Source organism: Pristiophorus japonicus, chromosome 5 (genome assembly GCF_044704955.1).
Source record: "Pristiophorus japonicus isolate sPriJap1 chromosome 5, sPriJap1.hap1, whole genome shotgun sequence".
Taxonomy (NCBI): Eukaryota; Metazoa; Chordata; class Chondrichthyes; family Pristiophoridae; genus Pristiophorus; species Pristiophorus japonicus.
In genome coordinates, this window is record NC_091981.1 from 207,495,891 (window position 1) to 207,508,997 (window position 13,107).

The following is a 13,107-nucleotide window of genomic DNA, read 5'->3' on the forward strand; positions in this document are numbered from 1 at the left end:
AGAACAATCTGTGATAGAGCGGAGGGCAGGAGTGCAAGGAAAGAAAGACAGGCAGAGAGCGAAAATGAGAAGCAGCAACAGGAAGATTAAAGGGAACTCAGAATGGATCCTCTGACCTAATGTGAGTAAAGCCAAAGGAGAGCCACTAGTAAATTTAAACAAACCTCACTTGGTGAAAAATAAACAATTGAACAAACTTGAGAGGAACTTACCCACAGCGTCACCTAAAGATACAAGGCTCAGAATGACAATTTGATTGAGTAGCAGTACCACCTAGTGCTGGGAGACCTGAAAAGTAAGGAATGCTAAGTAAAGCAAAGAGTTCTTAGTTTAGAAGCATTTCTATCTAGGCATAATCCAGGCATTACAAAATCCTGACACCCAAGCATGATAAAATCATGACGCGGGTAGTGTGACAAACAACTTGCATTTATATAGCATCTTTAACAGGAGCTTTATCAAACAAAAGCTGACACCTAGCCACATAAGGAAATATTAGGACAGGTGAAAGAGATAGGTTTCAAGGAGCATCTTAAAGGATGAGTGCGAGCTAGAGAGGCAGTGAGGTTTAGGGAGGGAATTCCAGAGCTTTGGGCCTAGGCAGTTGAAGGCAGAGCCAGCAACACTGGAGCAATTAAAATTGGGGATGCGCAAGAGGCCAAAATTGGAATTTGAAAACAAGGATGAGAATTTTAAAATTGAGGCGTTGCTGGACTGGGAGCTAATGTAGGTCAGCGAACGTAGGGGTGATGGGTGAACAGGACTTGGTGCGAGTTAGCATATGGGCACCAGAGTTCTGGCTGAGCTCAAGTTTATGGAGGATGGAAAATGAGAGATATTATATATGTAAACCTGTAAATACCTTGTTTAACCACCAGAGGGCTCATCCCCTGGAGTCCCAAGGGATCCCACAATCACTTGGGAGCACCTGTACTTAAGGAGGCCTCACAGGCTAGAGGGGCACTCTGGAGACCTGCAATAAAAGATTACCGTCACATCTTACTTTGAGCTCACAGTATCTGGTCAGACTCTTTATTCATACATAATAACTGGCGACGAGATACAGATGATGAACCCCACTGCAACGATAGAGAACAGTGGGCATCCTGGTGAAATTTTCAGAGGGAGATGATTGGGAAACCTTCATGGAACGACTCGACCAATACTTCGTGGCTAACGAGCTGGAAGGAGAAGCGAACGCTGCCAAACGAAGGGCGATTTTCCTCACCGTTTGCGGAGCACCAACGTATGGCCTCATGAAAAATCTGCTTGCTCCAGCAAAACCCACAGAGAAATCGTATGATGATTTGTGCACTGGTCTGGGAGCATCTTAACCCGAAGGAAAACGTTCTGATGACGAGGTACCGGTTCTATACGTGCAAGAGGTCTGAAGGACAGGAAGTGGCGAGCTATGTCGCTGAGCTAAGACACCTTGCAGGCCATTGCGAATTTGAAGGACATTTTGAATACATGCTCAGGGACTTCTTTGTACTTGCCATTGGCCTTGAAGAAATACTTCACAAACTTTTGACGGTAGAGACCCCAACCTAGAGTAAAGCCATAGCGATAGCCCAGGCTTTCATCGCCACCAGTGACAATACCAAACAAATCTCTCAGCAGACGAGTGCTGCTACAAGTACTGCGAACAATGTAATGTTTTCGAAACGTAATGTACAGGGCAGGCCTCACATGCCTTCAGCTGCACGTCCGCAGATAGCTCAGAGTCCACTATCAAGGGTGATGAATGCTAGGCCATTAACACCTTGTTGGCGCTGTGGGGGTGATCATAGTTTCCATTCATGCCGCTTCAAAGGATACGTTTGCAAGGGCTGTGGAACAATGGGACACCTCCAACGAATGTGCAAGCAAGCTGCAAACACTGCTAATCCTGAAAACCACCATGTTGCAGAGGAGGACAGATCCACAGCGGATCACGACAAACCAGAGCCTCAGACCGAGGAGGCAGAGGTATACGGGGTGCACACATTTACCACAAAGTGTCCCCCGATAATGCTGACGGTTGAATTAAATGGACTCCCGGTGTCAATGGAGCTGGACACGGGTGCAAGCCAGTCCATTATGAGCAAAAAGACTTTCGATAAATTGTGGTGCAGCAAGGCCTCAAGGCCAGTCCTGACTCCCATTCGCACGAAACTGAGAACTTACACAAAGGAACGGATTCCCATAATCGGCAGTGCTACTCTAAAGGTCCCCTACGATGGAGCGGTGCACAAGTTACCACTCTGGGTGGTACCGGGCGATGGCCCCATGCTGCTCGGCAGGAGCTGGCTGGGGAAGATACGCTGGAACTGGGATGACGTCTGAGCGCGCTCGCCCATCGACGACACTTTGTGTGCCCAGGTCCTAAACAAGTTCCCCTCGCTGTTCGAACCAGGCATTGGGAAGTTACAAGGAGCAAAAGTGCAGATCCACCTAATTCCGGGGGCGCGACCCATCCATCACAAGGCGAGAGCAGTACCATACATGATGAGAAAGAGTGGAGATCGAGCTGGACCGGCTGCAACGAGAGGGCATCATTCCGCCGATCGAATTCAACGAGTGGGCCAGTCCGATTGTTCCAGTCCTCAAGGGAGACGGCACCGTCAGAATCTGTGGTGATTACAAAGTAACGATCAATCGTTTCTCCCTGCAGGATCAATACCCACTACCAAAGGCAGACAACCTTTGTGCGACGCTGACGGGAGGAAAGACGTTCACGAAGCTGGACTTGACCTTGGCCTACATGACACAGGAGGTGGAGGAATTATCGAAGGGCCTCACCTGCATCAACACACACAAAGGTCTCTTCATTTACAACAGATGCCCGTTTGGGATTCGATCAGCCACGGCGATATTCCAGAGAAACATGGAAAGCTTACTGAAGTCGGTCCCATGCACTGTGATCTTCCAGGTCGACATCATGGTTACAGGTCGGGACACAGTCGAGCATCTGCAGAACCTGGAGAAGATTCTTAGTCGGCTTAATCACATGGGCTCAGGTTATAACGCTCGAAGTGCGTTCTCCTGGCGCATGAAGTACAGTTCCTGGGGAGAAGAATTGTGGCGGATGGCATCAGGCCCACCGATTCGAAGGCAATCGAGAACGCACCGAGGCCACAGGACATGACGGAGCTGCGGTCGTTTCTAGGACTCCTGAACTACTTTGGTAACTTCTTACCGGGTCTCAGCGCACTGTTAGAACTACTGCACGCTTTACTGTATAAAGGAGACGAATGGGTATGGGGTAAAAGCCAAGAAAATGCCTTTGTAAAAGCTGGAAAACTGTTATGCTCAAACAAATTGCTTGTGTTGTATGATCCATGTAAGCATTTGGTACTAGCATGTGATGCGTCGTCATACGGTGTCGGGTGTGTATTGCAACAAGCTAATGAATCTTGGAAATTGCAACCGGTTGCTTATGCATCCAGAAGTCTGTCTAAGGCCGAGAGGGCCTACAGCATGATTGAAAAAGAAGCGTTAGCGTGTGTTTATGGGGTAAAGAAAATGCATCAATATCTGTTTGGGCTCAAATTTGAATTGGAAACTGACCATAAGCCACTTATATCCCTCTTTTCTGAAAGTAAGAGGATAAATATGAATGCATCGGCTCGCATCCAGAGATGGGCGCTCACGTTGTCCGCATACAACTATGCCATCCGCCACAGGCCAGGCACAGAAAACTGTGCCGATGCTCTCAGTAGGCTGCCATTGCCCACCACGGGGATGGAAATGGCACAGCCTGCAGATTTAGTTATGGTAATGGAAGCATTCGAGAGTGAGCAATTACCTGTTACCGCCCGACAGATTAGAACCTGGACGAGCCAGGACCCCTTACTATCCTTAGTAAAAAAAACTGTGTGCTTCACGGGAGCTGGTTCAGTGTCCCATTAGAAATGCAGGAAGAAATAGAATCGTACCTACTGTGTTCCTAACACAGATGAGGCTGCACACAGGGAGGTTAAAGTAATAGTGACCTCAGTCTTTAATAAGACACTCCAGAGTGAGGCTGGGAACCCTTGGGACTTCAGGGGATGAGCTTCCTGGTGGCAGAACATGGGAGTGCATGCTTTACAGATACACAACATCACTCCCACTCCAAAGTCAAAGTGAAAACTATTTACAAGGTGAAGCAGTCGGGAGCCTTTATTTCCCTGATGGACCGCCTCGGCACAAATGTCTGTTCTGGTGTGGTGGCTGTGCCCTCGCTGGGCTGGCGTGTTGTTGACCCTGCAGGGCTGCTAGGTGAGCCTGGCCTTGCAGGGCTGTTGGACGTGATGGGTTCGATTTCCTGGTCCGGCGTGGTGTCGTTGATCCTTTGGGTGTGTGTTGTGGGCTCGAAAAAGGTGGTGTTTGCTGTGGGTTGTTCAGGGCAATCTGTGAACCGCAGCCTCGTTTGGTCCAGGTGCTTTCTGCAAATTTGTCCATTGTCTAGTTTGACTACAAACACCCTACTCCCTTCTTTAGCTATCACCGTGCCCGCGATCCATTTGGGACCATGTCCAGAGTTTAGCACATACACATGGTCATTCAGATCAATTTCCCGTGACACAGTGGCGCGACCATCGTTTACATTTTGTTGCTGCCGCGTGCTCTCTACCTGATCATGCAGGTTGGGGTGAACCAGCGAGAGTCTGGTTTTAAGTGTCCTTTTCATGAGTAGCTCAGCCGGGGGCACCTCTGTGAGCGAGTGGGGTCTCGTGCGGTAGCTGAGCAGTACTCGGGGCAGGCGGGTTTGAAGTGAGCCTTCTGTGACTTGTTTTAAGGCTCTGTTTGATGGTTTGTACTGCCCGCTCTGCCTGCCCATTGGAGGCTGGTTTAAGCAGGGCCGAGGTGACATGTTTGATCCCATTGCGGGTCATGAATTCTTTAAATCGGCACTGGTGAAACATGGCCCGTTGTCACTGACCAGTATGTCAGGCAGGCCGTGGGTGGCAAACATGGCCCTCAGGCTTTCAATGGTGGCGGTGACGGTGCTTCCCGACATTATTTCACATTCAATCCGTTTTGGAAAAGCATCCACCACCACCAGGAACATTTTACCGAGAAACGGGCCCGCAGAGTCGACATGGATCCTCGACCATGGTCTGGAGGGTCAGGACCACAAACTTAGTGGTGCCTCTCTGGACGCGTTGTTCAACTGAGCACATACGCTGCATTGCCATACACAGGACTCTAAGTCAGATTCGATACCGAGCCACCACACGTGGGATCTGGCTATCGCTTTCATCATTACTATACCCGGGTGTGTGCTGTGGAGTCTGCGGGCTGCGCCACCATCAACAAGTTTGCAGGCTGCGCCACTTCCATCCCAGTGGTGGCCAATAGTAGCCGACTGAGAGTATCCGCACAGTTCTCGGTGCCTGGCCTGTGGCGGCTGGTATAGTTATATGCTGATAGCGTGAGTGCCCACCTTTGTATGCGGGCTGAGGCATTATTATTTATCCCCTTGTTTTCAGCGAACAGGGATGTGAGGGGCTTGTGAACGGTTTCTAGCTCAAATTTGAGGCCAAACAGGTACTGATGCATTTTCTTTACCCCGAACACACATGCTAATGCCTCATTCTCAATCATGCTGTCGGCCCTCTCGGCCTTAGGCAAGCTCCTGGAAGCGTAGGCGACAGGTTGCAACTTCCCCGCAACGTTAGCTTGTTGTAATACACACATGACTCCGTACGACGACGTGTCACATGCTAGCACAAGTCTTTTACACGGGTTATACAATACAAGCAGATTGTTGGAGCATAAAATGTTTCTGGCTTTCTCAAAAGCAATTACTTGTTTTTTTCCCCCATACCCAGTTCTCACCTTTGCGCAATAACACATGTGGGAGCTCGAAAAGGGTGCTTAACCCCGGTAGGAAGTTACCAAAATAGTTGGAGTCCCAGGAACGACCACAGCTCCGTGACGTTGTGTGGCCTGGGTGCGTTCCTGATAGCCTCTGTCTTGGCGTCTGTGGGCCGAATGCCGTCCGCCGCGATCTTTCTCCCCAAAAACTCCACTTCTGTTGCCATGAAGACGCATTTCAACCTCTTCAGCCGCAGCCCTACACGATCCAGTCGCTGGAGGACCTCCTCCAGGTTTTGTAGGTGTTCGGAAGTGTCCCGACCCGTGACCAATATGTCGTCCTGAAAGACCACCGTGTGTGGTACCGACTTGAGTAGGCTCTCCATGTTTCTCTGGAAGATCGCTGCAGCTGACCGAATTCCAAACAGGCATCTATTGTAGATGAACAGTCCCTTGTGCGTGTTGATGCAGGTGAGGCCCTTCGAAGACTCCTCCAGCTCCTGAGTCATGTAGGCCGAAGTTAGGTCAAGCTTGGTGAACGTCTTGCTTCCTGCCAGTGTCGCAAATAGGTCGTCTGCCTTATGTAGCGGGTATTGGTCCTGTAGCGAGAAACAATTATTAGTTACTTTATAATCGCCGCAAATCCTGACCGTGCCATCACTTTTGAGTACTGGAACAATCGGACTGGCCCACTCGCTGAATTCCACTGGGGAGATGATGCCCTCGCGTTGCAGCCTGTCCAGCTCAATTTCCACTCTCTCCCTCATCATGTGAGGTACCACTCGTGCCTTGTGGTGAATGGGTCGTGCCTCTGGGACCAAGTGGATCCGCACCTTCGCCCCGGAAAAGTTTCCAATGCCTGGCTCAAAAAGGGAAGGAAATTTGTTAAGAACCTGGGTACATGAGGCCTCATTGACGTGATAATGCTCGGATGTCATCCCAGTTCCAGCGGATTTTGTCCAGCCAGCTTCTTCCAAGCAGTGTGGGGCCATCACCCGGGACAATCCAGAGTGGCAGTTCGTGCACCGTGCCCTTGTAGGTGACCTTGACCATGGTGTTGCCCAGGACAGTGATAAGCTCTTTGGTGTACGTTCTCAGTTTCGTGTGGATGGGGCTCAGGGCTGGTCTGAATGCCTTGTTGCACCAGTCTCTCAAACATCTTTTTACTCATGATGGATTGGCTAGCGCCAGTGTCCAGTTCCATGGCTGCGGGTAAGCCATTCAATTTTACGTTTAGCATTATAGGTGGACATTTTGTCGAAAATGTGTGCACCCCATGTACTTCAGCATCTGCCTCCTCTCTCTGAGGCTCTAAATTGCTTTGATCCACCATGGACCAATCTTCCTCTGCCACGTGGTGGTTAGCAGGTTTTGCAGAGCTTGCAGCTCCTTTGCAAGCTCGTTGGAGGTGCCCCATTGTTCCACAGCTCTTGCAAACATGCCCTTTGAAGCGGCATGAATAGACTGAATGGAAGCCTCCACAACGCCAAGGTGTGAATTGCCTTGCATTCATCCTTTGTTGGGGACTCAGTCATCTGGGTCACCTGAGGCCTGCTGGCAGTTGCAGACTCGTGGGTTCTGTCCTGTACATTTCTGCTCGCAAACACAGTTCCAGTTAATTAATGAACATTGCTAGCACTTGTGTGCTGAGAGATTTGTTTGGTGTTATCACTGGCGGACATAAGCGCCTGTGCTGTCGCAATGGCCTTACTGAGGGTCGGTATCTCTACAGTCAAGTTTTTGTAGGATGGTCTCGTGGCCAATGCCCAGTACAAAAAAAGATTGAGGATTTGCTCCAGGTAGCCATCAAACTCACATTGTCCTGCAAGTCGCCTTAGCTCGGCGACGTAGCTCGCCACTTCCTGACCTTCAGATCGCTGGCATGTGTAGAACCAATACCTCGCAATCAGCACGCTCTCCCTCGGGTTAAGATGCTCCCGAACCAGTGTACACAGCTCCTCATACGACTTATCTGAGGGTTTCACCGGAGCCAGAAGATTCTCCATGAGACTGTAAGTTGGTGCCCCGCAAACTGTGAGGAGGACCGCTCTCCTTTTTGCAGCGCTTCCTTCTCCATCCAGCTCGTTGGCTACAAAGTACTGGTCTAGTCGTTCGACATAGGCTTCCCAGTCCTCACCCTCCGAGAACTTCTCCAGGATGCCCACAGTTTGCTGCATCTTTGCGTTGGATTCATATTCTCGTCGCCAGTTATCGTGTTCCTAACACAGATGAGGCTGCACACAGGGAGGTTAAAGTAACAGCTGGGATCCCTTGGGACTTCAGGGGGATGAGCTCCTGGTGGCGGAACATGGGAGTGCATGCTTTACAGATACACAGTGGCGCAAAGATGAAATGTCTATACAGGCAGACTGCCTTCTGTGGGGTAATCGGGTAGTGATACCAAAAAAGGGCAGGGACGCTTTCATTAGTGATCTCCACAGTACCCACCCAGGCATTGTAATGATGAAAGCGATAGCCAGATCCCACGTGTGGTGGTCCAGTATCGATGCGGACTTAGAGTCCTGTGTGCACAAATGTAACACAGGTTCACAGTTAAGCAATGCACCCAGGGAGGCGCCACTAAGTTTATGGTCTCAGGACTATGCAGGTCCGTTCTTGGGAAAAATGTTCCTAATGGTTGTAGATGCGTACTCCAAATGGATTGAATGCGAGGTAATGTCGGCAAGCACGTCCACTGCCACCACTGAGAGCCTGCGGGCCATGTTTGCCATGCGCGGCTTGCCTGATGTCCTTGTGAGTGACAACGGGCCGTGCTTCACCAGTGCTGAGTTCAAAGAGTTCATGACCCGCAATGGGATCAAACATGTCACATCTGCCCCGTTCAAACCAGCATCCAATAATTAGGCAGAGAGAGCAGTGCAAACAATCAAGCAGAGCTTGAAGAGGATAACTGAAGGCTCACTGCAGACTCGCCTATCCCGAGTCCTGCTTAGTTACCGCACGAGACCCCACTCGCTCACTGAGATCCCACCCGTTGAACTGCTCATAAAAAGCTCTCGTTAGTCCACCCTGATCTACAAGAACAGGTAGAGAACAGGCGGCTTCAACGAAGTACATATCATGATAGCACAAATGTATCACGCGAAATTGAAATTAATGATCCTGTATTTGTGTTGAACTATGGACAAGGTCCCAAGTGGCTTCCTGGCACTGTCGTGGCCAAAGAGGGGAGTAGGGTGTTTCAGGTCAAACTTTCAAATAGACTACAGGAAACACTTGGACCAAATCAAACTCAGATTCACGAACTATCCAGAGCAACCCACATTAGACCCTTTTTGACCCCCCAACACACATACCAGTGGCAACCGACACAGCAGTTGACCACCAAGCAGAACCCATCATCCGCAGCAGCCCAGCAGGACTCACCACACCATGCAGCCCAGCAAGGCCAGCTGCACAGCAGCTCAGCGAGGGTCCAGCCCAACAAACGACTCACCAAAACCAGCATTTGCACCAAGACGATCAACCAGGGAAAGAAAGGCCCCAGATCGATTCACCGTGTAAATAGTTACACTATTGACTTGGGAGGGGGGGGGGGAAATGTTATTATATATATAAACCTGTAAATACTTTGCTTAACCACCAGAGGGCTCATCCCCTGGAGTCCCAAGGCACCTGTACTTAAGGAGGCCTCACAGGCTGGCGAGGCACTCTGGAGACCTGCAATAAAAGACTAAGGTCACACCTTATACTTTGAGCTCACAGTATCTAGTCAGACTCTTTATTCATACACTACAGGAGGCCAACCAGGAGAGTATTGGAATAGTCAAGTCTCAAGGCAACAAAGGCATGGATGAGGGTTTCAGGAGCAGGAAGAGTGCACCACATACAAGATTATTATATAAATACACTCTCTTTTTTTTTTAAAGTCATGCTCAGTGTGCAATTTTATGTCATACTTTAGACATCACACAGCAGACTTCAGAACATGAACATTTTCCATCAAACATACAATTGTTTGGTTCATATTTTATATTCATGATACAGTGATAAATCTCAGCCCAAGGCTGCTTAATGTACTAATTAAACACAATGAAAGTGGTTACATAAACTTTCAATGAAAAGTACTAAGGGCTAGAAATTCAGTAGGTTTGTGTCCGTTAAGTGCCATGGCGAAGCTGAAGAAGTCATTTTTTTTGGCGCTAAACGAGTCGTACAAAATTTAGCGCCCGATCGGAAAATTTGGCAGCAGTTATGCGCCAGCACTAAAAATGATCACGGCCCATTTTTGCCGTTTTTATGGCGTCAATCGGCGTACAACGCTGCGCTATTGCCGGAAAATTCGCCGACATAGCCATTTTTCTCGCCGGACTAAAAATGCGCCCGAAAAAAATCAAGTCTCACCAGGTCGGACCCATGACGGCGCCATCTTGGAAAACGGAACAAAAGTTCATTGCATCAAAGGATTTGGAGAGAAGGCTGCGTTTTACACAGTGAGCTTTATGTTTGTTCATAGTTCGTTTTTAAGGATATTTAAGGACATTTAAAAGAATGGGGACTATGGGCCCAAGTTTCGGCCTCAGTTGTTCCTGATTTTTTGGAACAACTGGTGTAGAACGGGAGTATCTTAGAAATTCAAATTCTCGGCATTTAGTTTGCTCCAGTTCTAGTCAGTTAGAACAGTTCCACTTTGGAACAGAATTTTCTTTTCAAAAGGGGGCGTGTCCGGCCACTTACACCTGTTTTCAAAGTTTCGGCAGTGAAAACTTACTCCAAACTAACTTAGAATGGAGCAAGTGAAGATTTTTGTACGCTCGAAAAAACCTTGTCTACACTTTAGAAAATCAGGCGTACATTACAAATCAGGCGTAGGGAATGGGGGGGGGGTTAAAGGGAAGTTTACAAACATTAAACACTTCAGTTTTACAAATAAAGAGCCAGCATCAATAATAAATGATAAAAACATCAATAAATCAATCAATTAATCAATCAAAAAAAATTAATAAGAAATATATATTTTTTTAAATCAATAAATAAAACATTTTCTACTTACCGACTGCAGCACCGGGAGCCCTCCAACAGAGTGCTGGGATGCCCCCCCCAGTGTGTCTCTGTCAGTGTCTCTATCTCCCTGTCTGTCTGTGTGTGTCTCTCACTCTCTGTCTGTCAATGTCTGTGTTTCTGACAGCGAGGGGTGGAGGGGAGGGGGAGGATGGGGAGTGGGGTGGAGGAGGGGTGGTGGAATGGGGGAGAGGGGGTGTAGTGGGGGAGGGGGGTGAGAAGGAGAGAGGGGAGGGGGGAGGAGAGGTAGGAGGAGGGAGGGGAGGGGGGAAGAGAAGGGAGGGAGGGGAAGGTGAGAGAAGGGAGGGGGAAGGTGAGAGAAGGGAGGGGGGGGGTGAGAGAAGGGAGGGGGGGGTGAGAGAAGGGAGGGGGGGGGTGAGAGAAGGGAGGGGGGGTGAGAGAAGGGAGGGGGGGTGAGAGAAGGGAGGGAGGGAGGGGAGGGGGGAAGAGAAGGGAGGGAGGGGAAGGAGGGAGAGAAGGGGGGAAGAGAGAGAGAGAAGGGAGAGAGAGAGAGAGAGAGAGAGAGAGAGAGAGAGAGGGAGAGAAAGAAAGGAGAGGGAGGCTGAACGGGCTAGGCCCGGCCGGGCCCAAGACTTCGAGCTTAGACTTACCTGATTGACAGGTAAGTGGCGTCGGGTCCGGGGTCCGGGGGGGTCGGGAGCGCGGGTCAGGGGGAGCACGGGTTGGGGCGAGCACGGGTCGGGGCGGAGGGGAGGGAGGTCGGTCGGAGGGGAGAGGGGGGGGGGCGGAGATCGGTCGGGAGGGCGGGGAGGTCAGGAGCGGAGGTCGGTCGGGGAGGGGGGCGGTCGGGAACGGAGGTGGGGGAGGGAAGGTCGGGAGCGGGGGAAGCGGAGGTCGGGTCGGGGGGGGCGGGGGGCGGTCCGGTGGGGGGGGGGGGCGGGGGTGGGAGCGGGGGTGGGAGCGGGAGTCAAGTCGGGTCCGGTCCGGAGGAAGCAGGAGCTGGGCGTGGGAGGCAGCCTTATGCACGCAGCCCCAGTGAGGCCATTCGGCCAGGGCTAGGGGCTGCGTGCTTCGGACCCCTCCCACACATTTTTGGGCGCCTGGAGCTACTGCACATGTGCAGAGGTCCCGGCACTGTTTTCAGCGCAGGGACCTGGCTCCACCCCCTACAGCTCGTGCTGCGCCGCGCCGCGCCAAGCTGCAAACGACCTGCAGGGAGCCGGAGAATCTGGAAGTTTTTTTTAGGCGCACTTTGTGGTGCGAAAAACGGGCGTCCAGGTCGGAGCTGCGCCGTTCTTGGCGCGGCCTGAAACTTGGGCCCTATATCTCTGCCATTATTCCTGGCTGCTTTTACTATGCAGCAGCGAGCTAGAAGGTGGATTTTTCAAGAGCATTTCGAGCGTAATCGAAGAGCTCGCAGACGTATAGGGAGGCTTTACCCCCACGAGTTTACAGGGAACAGCGCTCATATCTGCAGCTGTCTGAGGCACAGTGCGTTCGAAGGCTGCGCTTCCGAAAAGAGGTGGTCACAGAGATATGCCAGCTCATAAAGGCAGACCTACAGCTGACCAGCAGCATCAGGACTGTACTGCCTGTCGAGGTGAAGGTGACTGTAGCACTTGCCTTCAATGCCTCCGGTTCCTTTCAGGCATCAGCAGGGGACATCCGCTCCAACTCGCAGTTCGTTACACATAGCTGCATTCGCCAGGTGACTACTGCATTGTACGCACGCAGAATGGACTTCATAAAATTCCCAATGACCAAGGAGGCACAGAATGAGAGGGCTGTAGGTTTTGAATGAATTGCTGGCTTCCCCAAGGTTCAGGGTGCCAGTGATTGTACACACGTCGCTCGGCAAGCACCTTTGGTACCAAAACTAAAAGGGGATTCCACTCCCTGAACGTACCGATCACCTGCGACCATACTCAGTGCATCATGGCAGTAAATGCACAATTTCCAGGGAGCATCCATGATGCTTTCATCTTGCGCGAAAACATTGTCTCATACCTCTTCAAGCGTCAGCCACAAGGCCAGAGCTGGATGCTGGGGGACAAAGGTTACGGCCTCGCCACCTGGCTCATGACCCCCCTCCGGAACCCTCAGGCACATGCCGACCAATGCTACAATGACAGCCATATAGCCACACGCAACATCATCGAAAAGACAATTGGAGTGCTCTAGCAGCGCTTCTGATGCCTGGACCACTCTGGAGGCTCCCTGCAATACTGTCCTCAGCAGGTTGCTGAGTTCATTGTGGTGTGCTGCATGCTACACAACTTAGCCATCATAACGGGACAGGATTTGCCACTGGGAACTGCAGGACCACCTCAGGAGGGGAGG

General features: G+C 50.7%; 1 protein-coding gene across 11 annotated transcripts in view; it reads right to left on the reverse strand.

Moving 5' to 3' along the window:
• The window catches only part of tbc1d5 (TBC1 domain family, member 5), a 789,418-nt gene that overhangs the window by 573,233 nt on the left and 203,078 nt on the right, over positions 1 to 13,107 (reverse strand). For 8 of the 11 annotated variants that reach the window (XM_070881268.1, XM_070881266.1, XM_070881267.1 and 5 more), the window contains exon 3: positions 213 to 288. The exons of 2 other annotated variants lie outside the window; for them this stretch is intronic. The gene's annotated coding sequence lies outside the window, so the exon portion shown is untranslated. Of the gene's footprint in view, positions 1 to 212; positions 289 to 862; positions 940 to 13,107 lie in introns of those variants that run through there. One more of the 11 variants, XM_070881263.1, reaches the window with a different exon arrangement.